Source organism: Aedes aegypti, chromosome 3 (assembly GCF_002204515.2).
Source record: "Aedes aegypti strain LVP_AGWG chromosome 3, AaegL5.0 Primary Assembly, whole genome shotgun sequence".
NCBI classification, from domain to species: domain Eukaryota; kingdom Metazoa; phylum Arthropoda; class Insecta; order Diptera; family Culicidae; genus Aedes; species Aedes aegypti.
The window spans coordinates 78,933,055-78,942,549 of record NC_035109.1 but is presented as its reverse complement, the minus strand read 5'-3'; the positions used below and the strand labels follow the sequence as shown (position 1 = coordinate 78,942,549).

Sequence of the window (9,495 nt, the reverse complement as noted above, 5' to 3'; positions counted from 1 at the left end):
CAGTTTCTACTGCGATAGAGCAGTTTTTCCTTAAGGGGGGGCGTATTACACCTTTATACCTTATACTTTTTGAGTTGAGTGACTCAACTTGAGTCTATATGAATAAGTTTTCGAGACTTCTCCCTAAGTTTGCATTACACGGACGGAATTGTTCAGTCACAAATCTGATGCTAATAAAAAATATTCTCGGTCTTCTTCTCACTTCCACGGCTGAATGCCCGGAAGGAGTAAGCCCGATAGGCTCCGGCGAGATTCGAACTCACGATCTCCTGTTTACTAGACAGGCGCTTTAACCAACTAAGCCACGGCGCCGCTTGCGTAATAGGGATCTCAAAGCTCTTGAAATTTTGCGTTTGTTTACATAAACTCGATTCGTTGATTATTGCGTTTGCTTTTGTGTCTGGTGTGGAAACAACACTCTCCAATCATTAATTAATTACAAAATTATATCGTTTACTGTTGTAATTTAAGCTAGAACGAACAATGACCGACCGGTCGCTGGTGTATTACTTCACACCGTTTAAATGACTGGCAGTCGTTTGTTGATTTCATCAATTTTCTCAGTGTACCTAAAATTTGAACAACTCTAATTCGCGTCCTTGATTTCCATACAAAATGGGTCATCTTTAGAAGGTTGGATCTGAGTTATTTAGGGATTGTTTGACAAAAAACAGCATTTATATTTGTATTAGCCTAGTTTCATTCAAATCAATCCATAAATATCCGCGATCTAACCTTCCAAAGTTGATCATTTTGTATGGAAAATCGCTAAAGTTGCAAGTATATTATCCAATACTGTATACAGATATCCTCAGCTAAATTGTTTGGAAAACAATCCAAGATTGGAATGCGACAACCACCACCCACCGTGCCGTATAGATGACCGTACTGCATCGTACCTTTGTTCTCTTTCGCTACGTTCCAATTTAATCCTTTGTTCACCGCTGTATTAATCCGACTGATTAATGAAACCCCGATAAGCTGTCGATTGTCGATGACAAACAATTACGGCTGGCGTCTCTAGCAATAATAGTAATAGTCAATTAACATTCCTTTTTATTGCCGGTTCGGTTGTGATCGTTATCTATCCATTTGCTCTGATAGTTTTTTTCTTTCATAAAAAAAAGATTTCGCTGTAGACAGGATTCGAACCTGTGCGGGTAGAACCCAATGGATTTCAAGTCCATCTCCTTAACCGCTCGGACACCACAGCTGCTTGTCGCTTCGGAGGCTCGCTGCGCTACCATTGATATGCGTGTGGCGGTTCTCTTCTGATTACCACCACCACCAACGTCAGAGAGTGTGTATACGTGTGTGCGGTTTTGAGCGTGGGATTTTCACCGCATTCGAATAGGTTGGCATTACGCATGCAACTTTTTAGCCGCCTCTGTACCGTTAGATGTGCTAGTGTGAGAGACTACCAACTCAACTGTTTATTTTTTGTTTAGCGAGGGAGGGGAAATAAGGGTATAATAGTGCGATGATGATGGTTCGAGGCGGCGACTCCGATGTTTGAGTTAATTGAGGGGATTTGCGGAAGTGTGTACCTAACCTACCGAACCGAGCCCACCCCTCTGCTCTCTATTGCCGCCAACATCACTGTATGACTGCTGGTGCTGCTGTTGATTTTTTTTATTGCGCTTGAGGTTTTGATGGCGGTGATGTTGATTGGTTTATGAATATATTTTGAACGTTTTCATTTAATCACTTTTCAGTCGGTCAGACAATACCTAGTTGGAGAATAACGGAACCTTTTGTCTGGGTAGAACTGTGACGGAGGACTGAAAGAGGCGGTCAAATAGGGGAACTAGCTTAGACAGCAAAGGTCTTCTATTTTCAACCGTTTTCTTTTATGTTGACTTTTTACTTTTTTATTGTAATAGTGTATTATTCTGTAATATTTTAATAATATAATTCAAGACTTATAATAATTCTACTATGTTACTGCACAAGGGCCTAACTGACATGAGCGATTTCCCTTCATCGATCCTCTATTTCGCTGGTAACTTTGCTAAATTACATAAATCTGTAATAATTGTTGCTAATGAAGCAAGGTATAGTGATTCTTCATCCTACATCACGAAAATATGTTACGAGAAGAGAATCAGTTATCTGCTATAACGCAAAGAGAGCAACGATAAAGATAAATAGATGAATGCAGATAAGCTAGGCTGACCATACGTACCGTATTTAACGGGACAGTACCGTTTTTAAGACCTTGATGGTCTGTCCCGTCGTTTTTATAAAAATTCTCAATTTGTCCCGTATTTCAAAAAAATATGGGCTCAAAAAAAGATGATCGAATAATTATGTATAACCTCAACACGTAGGGCCTCAGCACTATTCAAATATTATCGGCAACCGAATTTCAAACGTAAAATACACAGTGTTTTTCTATTAAATCACACCAATGAAAACATTCCTATGAATCAGTCAGCTTCCCGCTGACGCGATTTCCAAGACTGAACAAACAGAACAAACAATGTCGCCAGAGATCTTATCAATTATCTGCAGTTCTTATGGGAAAACTGCCGAATAGAATGAAGCTGCCGACAATAGATACACTGACAAGAGATGCTCGAAGGGCTGTATAAACGCTTCCAAAAAGCTTTTATCAAGTCTGTCGTTGTTGAATCGACAAACACGTAATTTGTCTGCTGATGTCCGAGAAAATTACAAAAGAAGCGCGGCATTGGCTTAGACTGTCGAGAATATGTAAATGCCCCTCTGATGCTTTGTTTTCCAGAAGTTAAATATTATTTACTTTAATTCAATACTTTTATCAAATAAAGTTCTCAGATAAAAGTATGCTTAAAAGCCGGATTTGTCCCAAAGGATCAAACATTAAAATAAACAAATCGGCCGCTATGAAAACATACATTATCGGACATATAAAATGCACCAAACCCGTTTTCCCATACAAAATTGTCAACTTCAGGTAGCTATATCTCCACCGTTTCTCAACCGATTGTTTTCATTTTTCTGTAACGAACTACAAATTTCCTCAATTTTCGAAAAGTTTTGTAAAAGTTGTGTGAAAACTATTAATTCAAAAGTTACAGATAGGTTGAATTTTGAAATAAAATATGCACCAAGACACAAAGTTATGTAGCAGAAAAACAACGCGTCGTAGCATCATGGTGTCTTCAGCGCATTTGTTCAATGAGTGATAAGGATCAAATGCGCTAAAGACACCGAAAGGATACGACGCATAGTTTGTCTGAAACATCACTTTTCATCTTGGTGCATTTTTTATGTCACAATTCAACCTGTCTGTAACTTTTAAGCCAATATTTTGTACACAACTTTTTCAATAGTTATCAAAAATTGAGGTAATTTGTAGTTCTTCACACAAAAATGAAAAGAATCGGTTGAGAAACGGCGGAGATATTGCTCTCTGAAGTTGACCATTTTGTATGGGAAAACGACTTTGGTGCATTTTATATGTCCGATACTGTAGATAGCGCCACCGAAGTCTTGTGTGTTTGACAGAACATCAACGCTATCACAATGTCAAATCCCATGTGTCGTTATTTTGATGCGGCGAATTTCGAAAGAGTTGCCTTCAATGATCTATTGGGATGTTACGTTTAAAAATACAACGATGTTTTGAACGAAAAATCTAAGGAATGCTGTTTAAAAGCGTTCAGCAAATATATTTCTTTAGAAGCTTTGGATTTATTTTTCAAACAGATTAATAGTTTTAAATTTTATTTATAAGGAAAAACTTCTTAGAATACGTTAGAGGTAAGTTTTTTCTTCAGCAGAATCAAATGATAACTTTTTTGTTTTTAATATTTTTAACCATATTTTCTAAAATTCTAAAAAAACTCTTTAATTTTTTGAATACTTACCTGTAAATGTATAGCCCACATTTTTATAAGTTGGCTTAGAACAAACTGACCGTCAAAAAAAAGTTTAAAGGTAAATGTTGATCCCCCATTCATTAAATGATTAATATCGACAATGAGTTATTTGGACCACGTTGAAAATTTGTGCAAAAATATAAAGAAACAAAAAAGTTATCGTGATTCATATATTGTTTTGTGATAAAAAATGGAGCTGCAGTTAGAGGGGTTAAGACAACTACACTTGATGATTTGATGAGATTTCACAGGAATCCATGGAATACTCAATTTATACACTTGGCTTGAGTTTGAGTTTAAATGACAATTGAAATTAATTGAATTTAAACTTGAAAATACATAATTTTTACAATATAAAGTTATATTGGACTTTTACAACCATATCCCGTTTTTGGACTTCATTTGTCCCGTTTTTCTTGTATTATGCTATGGTCAGCCTAAGATAAGCCCTTATGAAGAACAATGCTGAATTGTACTTTGGCGTATGGAAAATAAATCTAAAAGTGGAATTATTTGTACAATTCGCATGTTTTTTTTACACCTGCTTTGGCCTCGAATAACGATCGAACTTTGTAGCAACAGAAGATAATATTTTCTGGCTGGAGAAGGGCACGGATTGTCCCGGAGACACTTACTGCAAAAGTCACGTACTTATCTATTTTCTTTCTGTCCCACCGGTTCAATGTCGGGTGAAGGCCGCTCACGCTCAGTAAATGGCAGAGTGCGGTCGTGGTTGCGAAGAGCAATGAACAAACTTAACTTTTCTAATGTCAGCATCATGTTTTTACTAGGAAAAAAAAAACAAAACAAAAAAATAGATCGCAATAACTTTGTAGTTTATTGATATGTTTGCATCATTTTTGTATACCGTAATCCGGGGTATCATTGATCAGCGGGGTAACATTGATCGGATTGACCCATCTCGAAAAAGTTCGTATCGCCATTTATTGATGGAACCTTTTCAAATCATGAATGGTTCTTCTCTTTCTTATAAGTGAAGATTTTTGCGTAAATTGCGTTTACCTTATGCGTAAATTTATCAACTATTCGTAACAATTATTTCAATGGGTAAGGATGACACTACCGAACATTCATGTCTCACATAAGTTCTGCAAACGATATGAGCAAGAAAAGCTAGGTTCTTACTAAAAATGGCATCGCCGAAAATGATTCCGTTGTCAAAACTTTCATAAGTATGCTCAATTAGGCAACATTAACGAATGACTATTAAGAATATAGAATTCCCTTAGGAAATTGCCTACCTTTAGGAGTATTCCGTGGTTCGAGGTGTTTTCAATTTTGAAATAACTTAAAAATTAAATGACTTGTAAGCGTTTGCCCTTCATATTCGGCTTCGGGGGCCATGATTAAAGTAAGTAACAACATTTTTAATATTACCGAACATTGTTTCATAGGTGATCAATGTTACCCCATATCAAAATTGCAAATCAAAATGCAAAATTTGCATTTTCAAACGAAATACTTGAGAAATATTCAAAAAAATGATCAATGTTACCCAGTGCCGTAGCGTGCGGTTGGCCAGGTTGGCAACCGCCAAGGGCGCCAGCCTAAAGGGGGCGCCAAAACCCGTGAATCACTTGGTAAAATTGCATATAAAAATTAAACATGCAATAAGCACTTTCAAAGTTTTTTTTAATTTAAACAATTACACATAAATTAAGTTTGTAAATTAGCAGAAACAAAGGTTTTTATTATTCAGATTTGTATGTAAATCTAGAGTGTATGTTCCGATCACTCGATTTTTTTTATTGAAATACAAGAAACACTTCCCCACCCACGAGAAGTTGACAGGTAAAATTGAAATTAAATTGCGCTTAAATAAAGGTTGCTGCACAAAGAGTAAATTCGTCGAACACGATCTCCCTGAATGTCAAGCTGAATTATAAAATTTTCATTGAATACTGTACATGAATCAAACTTCACAACTTTTTCCAGATAGCCGTAGCGGTAAACACGCAGCTATTCAGCAAGACCAAGCTGAGGGTCGTGGGTTCGAATCCCACCGGTCGAGGATCTTTTCGGGTTGGAAATTTTCTCGACTTCCCAGGGCATAGAGTATCATCGTACCTGCCACACGATATGATATACACATGCAACAAATGGTCATTGGCACAGTAAGCTCTCAGTTAATAACTGTGGAAGTGCTCATAAGCACACTAAGCTGAGTAGCAGGCTCTGTCCCAGTGGGGACGTAATCCACGAAACTCTGGGAGGGTTTCAATAGAAAAAAGGGCAGGATTCTCATAAAATCAAGGAGAGGATACCGATAACTTTGATCATTATTTTGACTGCTCGACTGCTTTTTCACAGTTTCCAAAAAAGTTAAACCTGTTAAAAAATTCTCACAGCAGATTTTGTTTAATGATTTGTAATACATTTTTTATAACAAAAAACGAAGGTGTTACGAAAATTTTCGATGTAAATAGTACAGTTGTAACTATTGAGACAACATTGTTTTCAAAATTCGACCACCTTTCAAAAAGTTTCTTATTCATTTGGTGGTTTTAGGCATATATTGTTGGAAATATATATGGCGTAATTACATTTGATGATCCTTGACAAAATTTCTCTCCCACCACGAAGTAAAATTAAATTATAACGTTCTTAAAAACAGGTCTTGAAATATTCTTAAACATTCCATCTTCTGGTTACTGACTGTACAAAAAGATTATGATTTCATTTGTAATACCAATTCCTAGACAATTAGTTGAAATTTTTTTGATATATTCAAGTAAACTATTTCATTGATCAATGACAAAATGTATGATTTTGTTCCAAGCATGCATTAATTTCGTAATGAAACTTCTAGAGAAAATCTTGACTGAATTTACGCGAATTCCCTTGAAATCACCGATTTTTTTTATTTTACCTAGCATTTCCTGAAAAATGAAACATATATCAATTTTCGAATAACCTAAATAACCCTACTCGAAGAATTTCATAATTTATCCTTTGCAATTACAATTATTAAGTATGTATTGCTAAAACATTCTTAAATTTTTAAGAAGTCATGGCTTTTAAATTCATTTTCAAGCATAAGCACTTTAATTCTTTTTGTTCATTCAAGCAAACATTTTAAAATCTACCTAAAACAAATGGTTCACCAATGTTTAGAAGATTTTTTCTTATATTTGATTTTAAACACCCAGTAGATCTTGAAGCCTCAGTATGTCTTTAGACACAACTGAAAATTTCTTCAAGAATTTCTGAACTTAAGCAAATATGTTCGCTGTTTATGATACTTTTGATGACTTTAATAAAAAATCTTGTTGAGGCTCTAGTATTTCAGAAAGAATTTTAATTATATGTTTAGATAAGTTTCTACCAAGGGGCGCTGAAATGGAAGTTCGCCAAGGGCGCCACGAGGCCACGCTACGGCTTTGATGTTACCCCGGATTACGGTATCAATAAATGTTCAATTTTCAAAAACTGTGGTGATTTTGATCTTCATACTGCCGAATAATATTTTGTCCCAAGCATCAAAGTAACGCTATTTCCTTGATTTATTTTTTAAAGTTACTGAATCCATAGCTGTTTGCAAAAATAACATAGCATGCCAAGTTTGTAAGATATTTTGAGTTAAAAAAGCATTATCTGTCCAGTTTTAGAAAACTTGCATGAAAGACTTCCAGCTTGTCTGCCGATTTATTTATTAGGTTTACTAAAGAACTCAATTATAGTGTTAATAAATGCATATCAAAAATGTTTTTAATATTATTAACATAGTAAAGGTATTTTTGTATCTTGCCGTATAAAATAATCGGAGATTTTAAATAAAGGGAAGCCTAATTTAGTACTATTCCATTTTTACTATAGTTTGTATCCTTTGACAGATTCGAACTCAACTGTAAGGTCGTCTTCAGTCGTGTACCGTAATCCGGGGTAACATTGATCATTTTTCTGAATGTTTCTTCAATATTTCGTTTGAAAATGCAAATGTTGCAGGTTGTATATTTTTAAAACAAGTACTGCCACCCATAGCTTGAGACTATATACTGTATTTTGTTTATTGAAAGATTTAAGCATGTTAAAAAAAATGTTTTAGGCGATTTTTTGATTTGGTTAATATGGGGTAACATTGATCACCTATATAAACAACGTTCGGTAATACTGAAAATATCGTTACTTACTTAAATCATGGCGCCTGAAGCCGAATATGAAGACCAAACGCTTACAAGTCATTTACTTTTTGAGTTATTTTAAAATTAAAAACACCTCGAACCGCGGAATACGCCTAAAGGTAGGCAATTTCCTAAGGGAATTTTACATTGCTAACAGTAATTCAGTAATGTTGCCTAATTGAGCATACTTATAAAAGTTTTGACAACGGAATCGTTTTCGGCGATGTCATTTTTAGTAAGAACCACATTTTGCTTGCTTATATCGTTTGCAGAACTCATGTGAGACATGAATCTTCGGTAGTGTCATCCTTAACAATTAAAATAATTATTTCGAAAAGTTGACAATTTCACGCATAAGGTATACGCAATTTTTACAATAATATTAACTTTTATTAGCTTATGAATATAAGAAACAGAAGCACCATTCATGATTTGAAAATGTTTCATCAATAAATGATAATACAAACTTTTGATGAGGTGAGTCATTCCGATCAATGTTACCCCGCTGATCAATGATACCCCGGATTACGGTACTAGACTTGAGTCTATTTTTACTGTTAAAAATAATGAAGATTATACATCATGTAAATTTCATTTATGCGATTAAATAATGGAAATTCATATATGCAACATGTTAAAATGTGATATATGTCACGTACTCTCACAGGATCCTGCTTTATTATATGACATATAATAGAAAGTTACATGATATATCATGTAAATATCCATGAAATGTCACGCTTCAATTATGTGCATTATGTTACTGGTTTCATTTGAACCGTGTTATGATCAAATTATTTCTGGATATAAGTATGTACATGATACATATCAAGTTCATAGATAGTAAAAAGTGTTCAATCCCCCCAATGCCCCATATTTCAGTCATCCTTCAATGACGCGCTAAAACCCCCTATGAAGAATCTCAACGATGCTGGATATCTCCGATGATACGAAAGAAAACGTTCGGTTTTGCCGTGAATATGAAACTCTTGCCGAAAACTGTGTGCAACCATCAAAGAGCTATGGGTACCGGTTCCGTGAGGCGGGTTAAGAGGGGCCACAAACAGGAAGAACCTCAAAGAATAAGCACACTCAAATTATGTGTATTTTACTTTGGTTCGCTTTCTTCGCTCCAGCAAGATGCTCCTCGACACTCGCTCGAGGCAAACCGTGGACCAAAAGAGGATCAAGATGACGCGGTATAGATGAAGGCCAGGAGGTGTGAGTGCCAGTAGGAAGTGACGGAAGACCCTCTCTGCCTTTGCTGAGCGCCGCTCAGCCTCCGGAATCCCAAATCAATCCAGGGATGGTGGTAGGTCTCTTTTTAAAGAGTTGGTCTCTATTTTGATGCAAGTCTCATATATTAATGTGAGGTCTCTGATGTACCGTAATCCGGGGGCAAATTGATCATTATTTTACAACTTTTTGTTGTCCTAACCTTTGGAATTCAAATATTGTCAAAAAAATTCGACAAAATCAGTACTTCA

General features: G+C 35.6%; 2 non-coding genes across 2 annotated transcripts; both read right to left on the bottom strand.

Moving 5' to 3' along the window:
* Nucleotides 1-238: 238 nt before the first annotated feature.
* Trnat-agu lies at nucleotides 239-312 on the bottom strand. Its single transcript has one exon. It is a non-coding gene; the product is annotated as a tRNA-Thr (tRNA).
* An 819-nt stretch (nucleotides 313-1,131) lies between these two features.
* On the bottom strand, nucleotides 1,132-1,213 carry Trnas-uga. The gene has a single exon. It is a non-coding gene; the product is annotated as a tRNA-Ser (tRNA).
* Between the last annotated feature and the right edge of the window lie 8,282 nt (nucleotides 1,214-9,495).